This window comes from Macrobrachium nipponense, chromosome 37 (assembly GCF_015104395.2).
Source record: "Macrobrachium nipponense isolate FS-2020 chromosome 37, ASM1510439v2, whole genome shotgun sequence".
In the NCBI taxonomy this organism is placed as follows: Eukaryota; Metazoa; Arthropoda; class Malacostraca; order Decapoda; family Palaemonidae; genus Macrobrachium; species Macrobrachium nipponense.
Genome location: NC_061097.1, coordinates 34,810,633 through 34,825,531, shown reverse-complemented (window position 1 = coordinate 34,825,531; position 14,899 = coordinate 34,810,633). Strand labels below are relative to the sequence as shown.

General features: G+C 37.5%; 2 protein-coding genes across 4 annotated transcripts in view; one reads left to right on the top strand and one right to left on the bottom strand.

Moving 5' to 3' along the window:
- Window positions 1-14,899, bottom strand: part of LOC135209112 (UDP-glucosyltransferase 2-like) — a 43,955-nt gene that overhangs the window by 10,331 nt on the left and 18,725 nt on the right. Inside the window, exon 1 of one of the 3 annotated variants that reach the window (XM_064241742.1) lies at window positions 1,620-1,706. The exons of 1 other annotated variant lie outside the window; for it this stretch is intronic. The gene's annotated coding sequence lies outside the window, so the exon portion shown is untranslated. Of the gene's footprint in view, window positions 1-1,285; window positions 1,575-1,619; window positions 1,707-14,899 lie in introns of those variants that run through there. One more of the 3 variants, XM_064241744.1, reaches the window with a different exon arrangement.
- Window positions 14,737-14,899, top strand: part of LOC135209113 (uncharacterized) — a 330,064-nt gene continuing 329,901 nt past the window's right edge. Inside the window, exon 1 of the mRNA XM_064241745.1 lies at window positions 14,737-14,879. The gene's annotated coding sequence lies outside the window, so the exon portion shown is untranslated. The remainder of the gene's footprint in view (window positions 14,880-14,899) is intronic.

Here is a 14,899-nt window from a genome sequence, read left to right as displayed (position 1 = left end):
AAAGAGAGTCTGAATAAAATAAACAGAGATTTTGGAGGTATTAAGGTGGCTGCAGATCATTTTGTTTGTTGGGCTAATGAACAGCTAGAAGATGAAGAGAATGCAGATTTGGAGTTGGAGGTGCAGATAAAAAGAGTTAGAAAGAAGAAAACGATGCCTGGCGAGAAGGCTTATGGTGAGAGGCTGAATGACGCAGAGAGGGCTTATGAAGTTGAGGTATATAATCCAATATTGGACAAAGTCACACAGAGCCTCAGTGATCGATTTCTTTCTCATGGGGCTCTGTACAACGATTTATCGATTCCAGACCCAAGAAATTTTGCTCAGCTGAAGAGCAGCAATATTGGAGAGTATGAGTCTTTATTTAAAGAACTCAGTAGCCATTGCTGAAGTTCGACAGCCGGGCAACGGCTGAAAACTTGATGTTGGAATTAAGGAGTCTAGCTACGCACTCGAAAAAAATTGAAAAATGCACCCTTGGAAGACTACACCGATAAAGATATGAATGATGAGGATGAACACGAGTCTTATTTAAATGAAGACAGTTATGGGACAATTGCAACGAAATGTTTACCATGTAAGAATGTCCAGTCTGCTGTTACCAGATACTCAGTAGGTACAACTTGTTAAGGGATGCCTATCATATAATTGGTCTAGCTTACAAGTATCTCCTGATCTTGTCAGTTACTCAAGTTTCTTGTGGGAGACGTTTTTATACCTTGAAATTCATAAAAAATCGTCTAAGAAGCAGACTTTCACTGGAATACCTCCAGGAGTTTATGCCATAAACAGTAGAGAGGGATATATTAATGTCTCTCGATAATGATTTAATAATTGACAAAGTTGCATCCAAGAGTGAACTATTAAAGAAAATTTTGATAATCTAAAATAAAAGTATTCCTTTAGTTATTGTCGCATGTGTTTTATGTTTCCCAGAGCCGTTTATCCGACCCATCACTATTATATATATGTATATATATATATATATATATATATATATATATATATATACATATATATATATATGTGTGTGTGTGTGTGTGTGTGTGTGTGTGTGTGTGTCCCATCAAATTTATACTTCCATTTCAAGATATACCTCCCAATTTTATTTAGCTCCATCTTCAAGTGGACCGGTAACATCAAAGTCCTGGGCCGTCCCTGTTTATATATAATATATAAATATATATACATATATATATATATATATATATATATATATATATATATATATGATGTGTGTGTGTGTGTGTGTGTGTGTGTGTGTATGTATGTAATGCATACATACCTCTTTGAATGATGTTAAGTTCTTCGGACAAAAGCAGAGGAATCTTTGTAATACCTGTATTCTTCTTCGTTTATAACCTACTAACCGCACCATACATCATTCTAGTTCGTTCTTCTTCTTCACCTTTCAATCAGGACTCAAGAATCACAACGCAAGTTCATACTCGTAAATTTAGCTCTCGAGAGCTTAACGAAACGGAGCAAAAGAGAGGTTATCGGATAAATTAGTTGTAAATTGGTACAATTATCCACTTTGATCATTTATTCTAATCGAAATGAAGTATGAATTATAAATCGTTTAGCTGGAAGCGACGTCAGGACGGATGCTCGCTTACCTGTGTCAACCGATCAGCAGTTCAAATGACACTGATGATCTGATCGAAAACCCTAGACTGAGGACGGAGTTTTACAATGCATTTTTTATGACACTTCCAGAATTAATGTACTATTCTCTTCTCTTCTCTCTCTCTCTCTCTCTCTCTCTCTCTCCCTCTCTCTCTCTCTCTCTCTCTCGGTTATTATTTTGAGTCTAAAATGAATAGCTTTTATCCGCTGTTCCAAGCAAAAGCTATTTTCGTCCCGTAAAGAATTTGTTTCGATTTATTTATCGAGTAAGCTGACGTCACAACAGAAAAGGTCACCAAAGGCGATCATGGGAGAGAAGGGGTGGGGGTTAGACCTGCCAAGTAGGGAGATAGGGAGAATGGGGGAGTAGCACGGAAGTAGAAAGGAGACGAGTTACTTGGGAGAGACAGAGAGAGAAAGGACGATCAAATGATTTGTAGGCCTAGTATGCGTCCACTCCTCTTTTATTTTTCTTGAAAAAAATAGGATGGGTTCAACCTTACCATACTAAATCTTCCTCTGTGAATTATGCAGCCAATTTCATTCTCTCCTTTTAAGAAATTAGTAATTATATCTTAAAAAAAAAAATAGTAGGAGTGGAGAATTATTCCTCACACGAACGCTGAACCATGATAGTCACAGTTCCCTTTAACGTGTGCTTGCGATCAAAACAAGGTCCCAACCGTCCTATAACTGCTTGCGCGGAGGCATGTGGGGAGCAATAATCACTTGGTAAATGAGTCGTTGTGTACATGTCTTTACATTAATCTTGTGAATGATTTCAAGAGCTATTTTAGACCGACAGCCCGACCATTGAGATACAACGATCGAGATACCGATTGTAACCCCTACCGGTATTTAGGAGTAGACTTGTAAACTGTGAAACTGACTTTCTGCCGAAAATATATGGGTGGTTTACTTAACAAGCACCACTAATTGCTTGTTAGATTTTGGGTCTAGATCCAATATATGAGATATCAGCTAAAACTAATATATAATATATCTGCAGACTACTGTTTACAGAATGACCAGTGACAGACATTTTGGAGGGTGGGTTCCCCCTGACAGACGCACTGAAAAGGGGGGGGGGGGGTTTAATTGGATCTAGATCCAACTTAGGAGATACCGAGTAAAATTTACACTAAAATAGCACTCCATATCCTAGAATACTGTGGTGGTAATGACAGACGTGGTTACCCCCTGACAGACGCCCCACAACGAGTGGGGAGGGGGAGACATGATCTGCATCCAACATTGGAGATATCAAGTAAAATTTGTACTACATTAGTACTGCACATCCTAGAGTACTGCGGTAGTAACGACAGACATTTTAGTGGGTGGTTACCCCCGACAGACACCCCACAACGAGTGGAGGGGGAGGGAGAAGGGAAGTTCGAGACAGGATCTCCATCCAACATCGGAGATACCAAGTAAAATTTGTACTACAATAGCACTGCACATCCTAGAATGCTGTAATGGTAATACCTGACATTTTAGTGGGTGGTTACCCCCTCACAGACACCCCACAACTAATGGGGAGGGGGAGGGGGAGGGGGAGACAGGAACTGCATCCAACATTGAAGTTACCAAGTAAAATTTGTACTACAATAGCACTTCATATCCTAGAATGCTGTGATAGTAATGACAGACATTTTAGTGGGTGGTTTCCCCCAGACAGACACACCCTAACAGATGGGCAGGGGGAAGGGCAAGGCCTGATAATTAATGTCTAGACTAGTATAGGAGGCTACTATTGACCCGTATTATACATTATCATGATATATTTAATAAATATTTTTATCTTTTCTATATCCTTTGTATTTATTTAACACAAAAATTATTTATTTGTTTCATACAAATAATAGTCATCTGTAGGCCCACAATAATTCGGTCATATTATTATTTTGTCAAGCAAGCAATTAAGTTCAATTATAGTAATCGCTTTAGCTTTGTTTACGAGATGAAAATTAATGTAGCGGTAGCTGGAAGACTGGCACTGTAAAGTAGCATGTAAGTTCATATCTTTATTAGAGTTATTGCTGTAAAATGTCTATGTACTTAACATTTGTTAAATAGAGTAATACGCAACCATTAAATAGATATATACGCTATATAGTCAGGGTACAGACTACAGATCATAATAATTGCGCTATAGCCTACTCGGTTTGTTTTATTAAAGCAGGACTACCTTCTTTTGGTTTCAACTGACTTTCATACTAATGAAATCATGGATACGTTTTTGTATTATCAGTTTTATGAATGAATATTGTTGTTACTATAGTCGGTTTTTTTCGGGTGGTGTAAAATTCGTCAGATAAAATATACCTGGCTGAGGAAGGACACAGAGGATCTCTGTTTTTTAAGCAATCTCTCCACACCAAGTTATTTCGAACATTTCCATTCTCTCAAGAAGATTATGAATAAATATAAGACCAAAGAAATAATCACCTAGCATTAATGTAAAGAAAACAAGAGAAATGAAAAATTAGTGCGATTGTGAATTTTTTCTATCGTTAATGTTTAATGAGTAAGTTTGTAGCGAATTGTTAGGGTTTATGAGTAAATGTTTGATGAATGTTTAGGGTTTAGTGACTGTTTAATGTGTCAGTATTCAGTGAATGTTTGCTGAGTCTTTAGGGTTTAATGAATGTTTTGTGAATGTTATTGAATGTTTATTATGTAAGTATTCAATGAATGTTTTGTCTTTAGGGTTTTAGTGAATGTTTTGTTAATATTAAGTGAGCGTTTAGGGAATGTCTTATGAATGCTAGTGTTTAGTGAATATTTAGTGTATAAGTATTCAGTGAGTGTTTAGGGTTTTAGTGAATGTTTTGCGAATGTTAAGTGAGCGTTTAGTGAATGTCTTGTGAATGTTAGTGTTTAGCAAGTGTTTAGTGTGTAAGTGTTTATTGAGATTTTAATGAGTGGATGTCCATTCACTGTTTAGTATTTAATAAGTAATTAGGGTTTGGTAAGCATTTAGTATTTAATGAGTGCTTAGGGTTTAGTGAGTGTTTAGTGTTTAATTAATGTTTTGGATTAAGTGATTGTTTAGTGAATGTTTAGCGAGTGTTTGGGGTATAATGAGTATTTAGTGAATTTAGTGTTTCAAGTGTTTAGTGAGCATTTAGTGTATCGTGAGTGTCTAGTGAGTGTTGGGTATTCAGTATTTTGTGTTATTGAGTGTGAGCGTATGTTAAGTGTGTGTTTGTGTGTGTGTGTGTGTGTGTGTGTGTGTGTGTGTGTAGTGAATGTATGCAAGTGTGAGTGCTTGCTGAGTAAGTGCATTGTGAGTGTTAGTGTTTAGTGATTGTTTTACATTACTGTTTAGTTAGCCCTTCGCTACTGTGTGCAAAGAAAGTCCTGTATTTACACAGGAACCATTTACGCTTGACACTGCTTAGATCCAAGAGCAGACGCTTAGGCCTTGACCACAATGATTAGAGTGCTTAAGCCTGTTTTCGTAAGGTAATTTTTCTCTGTGATATTGGATCGAATAATAGTATTAATAATAACAATAATAATAAAGATGAAAAAAGTAATAGTAATTGTTGTAAATTTATTTGTACATATACATTTTCTAACCTTTAACGAAGTCACTGTTAAGAGCTACAAAATAACTACACCCCATTTTCTTTAGTATAAGCTCTGCAGAAATTATAATATTATATTTTGAATAATCTGATTAATTTACCTAGCATTTAAAATATTTGATAGATAGATTTAATAAATAGATTTAACTGTCCCTTCAAATTAGTTAAGAAATTATTTAATTGATTTAGGGAGTGATAAGAACCATTGACCTGACATAGGCTTTTTCGGAGGGTAGCGAGAGGTCGAGCGCGGGTTTTTGGGGCCTTGTTCAAACAGACAGCATGGTAGACGGGCGACAACTTGTTTCGTAAACTTCGTCTCGAGTTTAATTTACGTAGTGTAGGGTTTTAGAAATTAATAACCCTTAAGATAATTGGTTTATATGATCTCCTTTCCTGTTTGTACCTACCCTAACCCATATCCTATCCGAATCCTTATCTGCAACCAAAATTTGAAACGGCCATTCACACTGATGTGTCGTCGGAAAATTCGGAAAGTAAAATAACATTTCTTGTCAACATACCAATTTATTTCCACGAAAATAATTAGAGGTCGCTGGGTTTGCTGATTGAATATATATGATTAGTTTTTTAGTTTAGGAGTGAATTAAGAGGTGTGTGTCCAAACTGGGCTAACTTAAAAAAGGTAGGTCAACATACCAATTTTCCACAAAGGCTAAGCCGCCATGATTGGACGGCTGATTTGAGCCAACGGTCATTCGCTAGGAAGCGGTTTCGTCTTTCAACGTTTAACTTACTTATTTAACTAACTTATTTAAGACGTAATGCACTGTTTTCTTTACCTTAACTAAATTTTGAGCCCTTTTACGTAGTTAGGCTATTGTAATATTGGAGTTTGTGAGAATTAATTAGGCATAGTCTCAGATTGAACAATTTTACAGGGGTTTATATAATTACATGGGCGTAGTAGAAAATTTAGTCAATCAGGTCTGTCTGTTTACTTAGCATTACTATTTGGGATTAGTTTACCTTAATCTTACTTTAACCGGGTCGAAACTTAATTGAATTCTGGGACCAAACTGAACTGCCCTGGGAATTTTATACCTTGGTTTAATTTATTCATAGTCCTTATTAGATCAATTGCATTTACCTAAATTACTCTTACCTGAATTTAACTAGCCTACTTAAGCTTACAAAGCAATTATTAATCCTTTGGATTTTCTGGCACAAGTCTGAAAACACGTTAGTCGCACGGAAGAATTGTGTGCTTAACAGTTAAGCCCGTTTTATACCATTTATTGTATTACTAGAGAACACTCAGTGGAAGGAATTACCTTCGCACTTTTGTAAAGTATATTCCTTCAATCTTCCCATTGAGTGGAGCAAATTTCCCACAGTAATAAAACCTAGTACTAAGAGCTGAACCGAAACCTTTCAATGTGGCCTTCCGAAGTCACTCTCGGTAAGGAGATCGCTACTTCAGTGATTGATGCCCTATGCCTTGCATACAGCCGACATATTTACACATTCGGTTGTCCGATTTCTATAACTGTGTTGGAGACGCATTATAAATCATATTAGCAATGGTAAATACATTGAACAGACGTGAGGATATAATATGGTGTTAGTGCCTGTCTACTGGATAGAATGAGCAATTGAAGTAAAAATATTACTAGGGAGAAAATTAGTCGAATAATGTTCGTCAAAGCCAGCATCGATAGAATGTATTGAAACACATTACGTAGGCTGCCTTTGGTGGGTGCCGGTGGGAAGTTAAGAGAAAAACACATTTAGCTGGCTTTAAACATCAAACTGGGTAAGTATAATTTTTATACGAGTTTAAATTTTCTTCCCTGAATATATATGGTACCTGATACTTGGTGATAGCGTACAGATCAATTTGAGCTTTGCAGCCGAAAATAAGGGGACTATTAGATAATTGACATGGTATCATAGGCCAACTTAATTTGGAAGTCAGGAGCTCCAAGTTGTATGATCGTCAACTTCGGGAGGGGAAATAGAATGGGTGAAAATGTTTCAATGTTTATAGTTAGCCTATCCTGAACAATTCATTCACATTTCCGTTTCCAGTAATTATTTGTGTTGTGATACATCAATCGAACTCCCATACCCGATAAAAATTTCGTCCACACGAACCAACAGCAACTAAAGAACAATTCAGTTATGGTAAGACACATTGGTCTACGAACCTCGACATGGCTGCAGTGCCCTAACAACTATAGGCAAGAAAAGAAAATGACCAAAGACGCTATTAAAACGAGAATACTTATCTTACATTTCTTTTTTTTTTTTTTTAGAGGAAATGAGAGTGGCACCATATGACTGGTTTAATTATTAAAAAATGGCTCAGCACACATACATACTTGTAGCTGTTGTCACGTGTGATGGGCTCCCCCAGCCGCCCCCCCCCCCCCCCATTCAGATAAAATACTACTTGTGTGAAGTAATAACTCCACACCAAAGGCTAGTGCTAATATTATATATAATATATATATATATATATATATATATATAGATATAAATATTATATTATAATATATATATGTGTGTGTGTGTGTGTGTGTGTGTGTGTGTGTGTGTGTGTGTGTGTTTCTGTGTGTGAAACTATAGAAAGTAGACCAGACCTAGTAAGTCTCATACATAGTTTTTTTTATGTAGATGGGATGGAATTAAATAAGGGAAATATTTCATAATTCAATACGAATTTTTAAAAAACAACTCCGGCAGTAATTCTTATCCTGAAACATCACAATATTTCTTGAATTTTTTGCCTTATACATTTTATCAGGCTCACGATTTTCAGATAATTGCCATATTTATAATATTAATATTGCCTATGATAGATTTTGAATCATTTCAAGGCGTCCCATCTCTCCCTTCCAATCGTGGGTTATGTCTGTGAAGGGGTAAACACCCACATAAATGTCTGCCATTACCACCACAGTCCTCTACGTCGTTTGCGAATCTTAGAAGCGCTGCACATCGGGAGGGAGAAGCCCAGTTTAAACATCACACAGGAGACCTTCCTCCTCCCCACCGCCGTCAGGAGAGCAGCAGACACGCCCCACAACGACCATCGCACCAGAGGGATCCTGAGGATGATAGAAGCATTAGCTCTCATCCTGAGGACGTCCCTAGTTAACCCTGAGGGTGATCGCAGCTCAAGCTCTCGCCCTGAGGACGACCTGGTAGCACGCCCTTCGAAGGGACCTCCACCATCACCAATAAGGATGAGGCTCCGCCCACGAAGAGGACAGCCAACCAGCAACGGGCCCCCTGATGACATCGCTCGTGACGTCACAGGTATTGCCCAATGAAAAGTGAGGTGTACCCGTTTCTTCAAGCCAACCGAATGCAATAAATAGCGTGAATACATCTGACACAGACCATTGCACTCAGCGATCCCGTCCCGAAGATGGCCAAACGAGGTGGCCGAAACATGTAGACGCCTTGAAAACCAGAAAAGAAGAAATAACAAGAAATACCGGATAGACCCCTGACGACTACGGCCTGTTCCCGACCTACGAAACCCACTGTATACCTGTTGACGACCCCAGCTGTCCCTGATAACCAGTTTTGCTTTTGATAACACCAGCCCGCCCGAAATTTCCGTTGACGACCTACAGCACGATGAACATTGGACAGCTGCTTTATAATACCAGCGGTGCCAGAAAGAAAAATCATAAGGAGAATTGAAAGAATATTGTACAAAATCAATTCGTGAATTCTGCCATTATTTTCAATAAAAGTGAAGTGCTATTGTAGTACAAATTTTACTTGGTATCTTCCGATGTTGGATTGCAGATCCCGTACTCCCCCTTCCCCCTCCCCCCCCCTCCCCCTCCCCCCTCCCCACTCGTTGTGGGGTGTCTGTCAGGGGGAAACAACCCACTAAAATGTCTGGTATTTACCATCACAGCATTCTAGGATATGAATTTTACTTGGTATCTCCAATGTTGGATGAAGATCCTGTCTCCCACTCCCCCTCCCCCTACCCCCGACTCGTTGTGGAGTGTCTGTCGGGGGTAACCACCCACTAAAATGTCTGTCATTACCACCGCAGTACTCTAGGATGTGCAGTGCTATTTTAGTGTAAATTTTACTCGGTATCTCCTAAGTTGGATCTAGATCCAGTTAACCGCCCCCTTTTCAGTGCGTCTGTCAGGGGGAACCCACCCTCCAAAATGTCTGTCACTGGTCATTCTATGATCAGTAGTCTGCAGATATATTATATATTAGTTTCATCTGGTATCTCATATATTGGATCTAGACCCAAAATCTAACAAGCAATTAGTGGTGCTTGTTAAGTAAGCCACCCATATATTTTCGGCAGACGGTCAGTTTCACAGTTTACAAGTCTACTCCTAAATACCGGTAGGGGTTACAGTCGGTATCTCGATCGTTGTATCTCAATGGTCCGGGCTGCCGGTCTATTTGCTAGAACTTCATTCTTCTTAGACCTATTGTGAGGAATTCCTCTCACAACGATTTTCTTTTCTAATGTTTTTGTGTATTCACTTGTTTCCATGCTATTTGTCTTTTATTATAGTTATTAGTGTCTGTCTCATAAGAAATTATTGATTGATTTTCACTGCGTATTGCCGTCTGTCAGGTAATCGACAGACAGGAACTATGTTACTGTATTTTTATTCATGTGAAAACCAAATATATTCGCATGCCCAAATATTTTGTAAAAATATATATGTACGTCTACATTGCATGACATAATAAGGGTGAAAGAACCACATCTATTCGAGAATGACACTTAACATTATATTACCTGATTTTGCTATGTTCTAGTACGTAGTATCTGTGGTGCGGTTAGCACTGAAAAGATGGTTTTACACAAAGACGAAGTCTTTTGACATAAACGTCAGTAGACGTTTTAGTAACGAAGTATAATTACTGTTTTAGTTATGATAATTCATTTGTCTTTATATATATGAAATTGTTCTTGGTGAATGTATTGCGCATATTACGTATGGTAAGAGTTGGTGTCATTGGGTCTGCTTGTGCCTCTCGCCAGAGAAGCCATTAGGAGAGGTCAAAAGATCGGGAGGGGAAAGGAAGGGTAGTAGTTCGCCCCTCTGAACGCTCCTTTGCGTGCCCCTCTAGGAGTGTGTTTGCGTATGTGCGTAGTACACTGTATGGGCATGATATCGCCCAAATTTGTATTGACACACACCACCAATTAATTCACTACATTTAATAAATATGTTGAAGTTGCACACTATTATATTTGGAATTTATTTTTGACAACGAACTTTATAATTATTGTAAAGTTTATTATGTTCATGAAAACCCTGTAAGTCATTTCTGCATTCGAGGTAATTGTATAACTTGTCTCTTTTCCCCAACAAAACCCGAATGCAGGACGGAACGGACAGCTTCTTGGCTCAACTTTTGAGGTGACCTGTTATCTAGAGTTGTGTAGTGATGTGTGTGTGAATTTAGAAAGGGCGATTGCCCTGATTCTTTGAATTTTGTCAATGATTTGTTTCATTTGAGTGCCATTGATTTACAATTCCCTTTGAGTGATTAATTTCATTTGTCACTTATATGTTATTACTCTTTGATATGTTTAACTTTTAGTTATTAAATTAATTTTAACTTTACATTTATCAAATGCATTTCAATATCCCTCGATTTTATTTAATTTTTCCTATGTTTCAGTTTTGTGGATGGTGAATATAAATTGATCTGATAAACCTTTATTGTGTTCATACTTTAAGGTTATGCAAATAACTTTTAGAAACGAGATAACACAGCCGTCCTCTAAGGTCTGAAAATCAACCCGTGAGTACTCGCAACATTTAGAGAGAGAGAGAGAGGCACGTACCTCTCGTCGTATCTCGTGTAGCCATTTATGATCTGAGTTCATGTCTACAAGGACTGCTCAGTAAGTGAAAGTACTTCATTGTGCTACTATTCATTAATGATATTGGTGTCATCCTCGTTAATAATGAATTGGGTTGAGAGATATCTCCCCGTAATTTAGAAACCGCAAAGGGAGTTTTGTGGAGTTGTTACGTAAAGATTTTAGCGGTTTTTGACCAAGTAACAACGTTAAGCATATAATACAGTCCCCTATAAGTCCATCTTTTTCGCCATACCTATATTTATGAGTTACTTTGCAGAAGACTATCTAACTTCGATTTTGTGCTTATTTCATTAATATTCTTGCACTGTAGTATTTTATCTTGTATTATAGTATTGCGTCCTGAAAACTGTTTATTGCAAGAATCATAAAAAGGCATAACACGAAAATAAGGATAGAATTATTAGATTTTCTTCGACGTAAATCTTGGAATGCGAACAACAGTCTTCGTAAAGCTTAATTAGCGCCCCCCGCCCCCTTACACTGAAAGATTGTATAAACGATTGTCTGAACGATTATCGTTTCGAAAAACATGCACACCATTCAGACAGTATGAACGATCTCCGCACCGATTTCAGCAATCGGTATTCAGTCTGAACAAAGATTTTGTCTGGGGAAGACATGGCATCATCGCTAGAAGAGACGCATGCGATAGCGTTATCGGCAGACAAACAAATACATTGAACGACCTGTGTATGGCAGACATAGTCGCAAGCCAGCAACCTGGTCGTGACAGATTCCTGCTGGGGTCGTTCAGACTACTAAACTCCGCCCACTTTTGCTTTCAGACAAGCCCTTACATAATGTTTTATGCAAACGATGCAGACAATCGTTCAGTGTATTGGCCGCTAACAGTCCAAAATGCCACGTCATAATTTTCAGCAATTTAAAAGCAAAGTCGTCTAATGTTAGCAAACCCAACAGACTGAAACAAGATGAATGAATTCGATGGACGTAAACGCTGATCATTAACAAGGAGGGGCCTTCTTTAAAGCACTTATACCCTTATGGGTCTAAAGTTTGAGCCAATTTCATAAAAAATAATGATGGTGACTATATGTTTGTAATTTGTTCAGCAGGAAGAAGAAAGAAAGATGCCTGATATAACTACACGCACCCATATATATAATACTACATTATCCTCGTTCTTAGACTTAAAGGTTTTGTACTATATATCAAATCAATATTCATAAATAATAAGAAACTTGATGTTCGACCGCGGAGCGGCAGTAAGAATGTGTATAAAATAGGCCCATGTACCAAACTTGATGATTTCCCTGAGAGAGAGAGAGAGAGAGAGAGAGGAGACGTATTCCAACGTATCTCGCCATTATTCGGTCAGCAAGCATACGTAAGTGGCAACTTATCGTCCCACTTTTCTCGTTATCTGGCCTCGCCACGAGTGGGAGACGAAAAAGTGGCGTCACTGACGGACGTGACGTCACTGGGTACATTTGTGCTGTTTGTTGAAGCTGGGTAAAAAAAAATGACACAGGCGTTTCATAAATATACAAAGTATCTGGATGATCCTCAAATTAAAGGTTTATGATATGATTAAAATTAAATATTTTAACTAGAATTTTGTTGCATTATCAAACGGATAAAACATGCAATACATCGACACCAGTGAACACACCCAAATATCGCTCGTGTTATCAAGCTGAACCTTATCGATTGTTTACGTAAATGGGCATTTTCCTTCCTTCGAGGAGCATACGTAAACGTATTTAATCTAACACTTTACTTGATATTATGGTAGATATATTATTTCATTAAATTGTTTATCGTTTCGAACGGTATGAATGGGTAACTGTTGCCATTCATTGAGCCCCATTTTTCGGAGGCCAATAGGAGAGGCCCAACACCATTTCACCTACCATTAAATTATTGCAGTTACCTAGGTAACTGAGGTTGTTGAAAGGTTTATTTTTAAGCTCTGGATGGTTTTAATGTTCACAAATATCTCTATTTTCACATCGCCTATGTTAAAAGTCAATGAAAAGAAGATTCTAGACTGATATCTAAGAATGGGAATAACGTGAAGCAATAGTAGCGAAAATTCGCTATTTTCGCTTCCCTTCGTAATACTGGCCGTTCGAAAATGGAGGAATGTGTCGTTTGCAATCCTTAAATTACTCGTAGTTCGATTTAGCTGGATGCACGTGTATGTTGTCTTTTGCAAAGCATCACATTACTACTTCAAGAATAGACATTCCAATTGCCAATGCGACTTTAGACAGTGTTTTAAATTGATATTTTTTTTTTTGCTAACCATTTTCAGTTAGGCCTAATTGTCCTGCTTGGTATTAATAGGCTCGAGTACTAATGTTTCTGTAATAGTAGTTTGCGTTATATGAAGGTAAATTGGATATACACAAAACTGTACTATATTTAGATGGCGTCTTTTGAAACTTATTCTCTTGATTTAGATAGCATAGATGGATGACATTTTTATTGATTGGGATCAGATTTGAGGGGACACGAAAATTCTGAACTTTCAGCTTTGAAATATTTCACTCTAAAAGAGTATACGAGACATTTTCAAGCATTCAATCCACCTCTTGGGATTTTTTTTTTTTTAAGTAAGAGCCTCTTCTCTTCCTTCCATCTAGCTAACAACTTTGAATCATACACCTTCCTTTCCACAAACCTGGGCCATCTCAAAATACGCTGATATCCCCTTTCCTAGACCTATACACTTTCGAGCTCGAGTACAAACACACGCACACGCATATATATATATATATATATATATATATATATATATATATATATATATATATATATATATATATATATATATATATATATACTATATATATATATATATATATATATCTGTGTGTGTGTGTGTGTGTGTGTACTCGAGCTCGAAAGTGTATAGGTCTAGGAAGGGGAAATATCAGAGTATTTTAAGATGACTCAGGCTTGTGAAAAGGTAGGTGTATGATTCAAAGGTGTTAACTAGATCGAAGGAAGAGAAGACGGTAAAAAAAGAAAAAAAAAAGTCCCATGAGAGATGGATTAAAATCGATTCTGGAATGGAAGAACTTGAGTAATGAGGAATCAAAGCAGAGCACTAGAGAGAAGTAAATGGTATAGGCCTAGTCTGTATTTGGTGTACTACAGATGATCGAGCGTTCTGTGTATGTGTGTGTGTGTGTGTGTGTGTGTAGCTACTATTCTTTTTGGTGGTTTTGGTTTTTCCTATTCAAGAGGCTCATTCATAATTCACAAATTCATGTATGAGTGTAGTAGGACCCTTTTTCTTCTTCTTCTTTTTTACCACTATTAGAGCTGCAATAGCTTTGAGTAGCCTATATATATATACTATATATGTGTGTGTGTATGTTCTTCAAAACCCAGTTATCAAGTTTGTATTCACTGAACTATGAGGTGTATCATCAAACAATTCACAAAAAGTTACTACTGCTTTTTTTTTAAATGTCTTATTCAAAATTCCTTTAGCTGTGAACTTTGCATTTTTCCTAAAACATCGATACTCGGCTTCTGAGTATTCCTTTTATCGATATCACTATCATTATTATAATTATTAATCATTACATAAGCATATATCGACATTTTCCCGTCTCGCTACTATTTTGGCGCAACGGCTACAGATTGGCAACGCTGCCTCGACTTCCTGGCCCCGGAGTTGTTGTCGGAGATCGAAGAAGAAGACGTTGCGCAGCCGCCGCAGTGTTAACCCCAAACGTTTAATTGTTAAACCTTCGTGTGCAACAGTGCTTCATTTAAAGTGAATATTTAGTGAAAATCGCGAAAATCTTCGCATTTGGGTGAGTGAGGAAAGTGCATT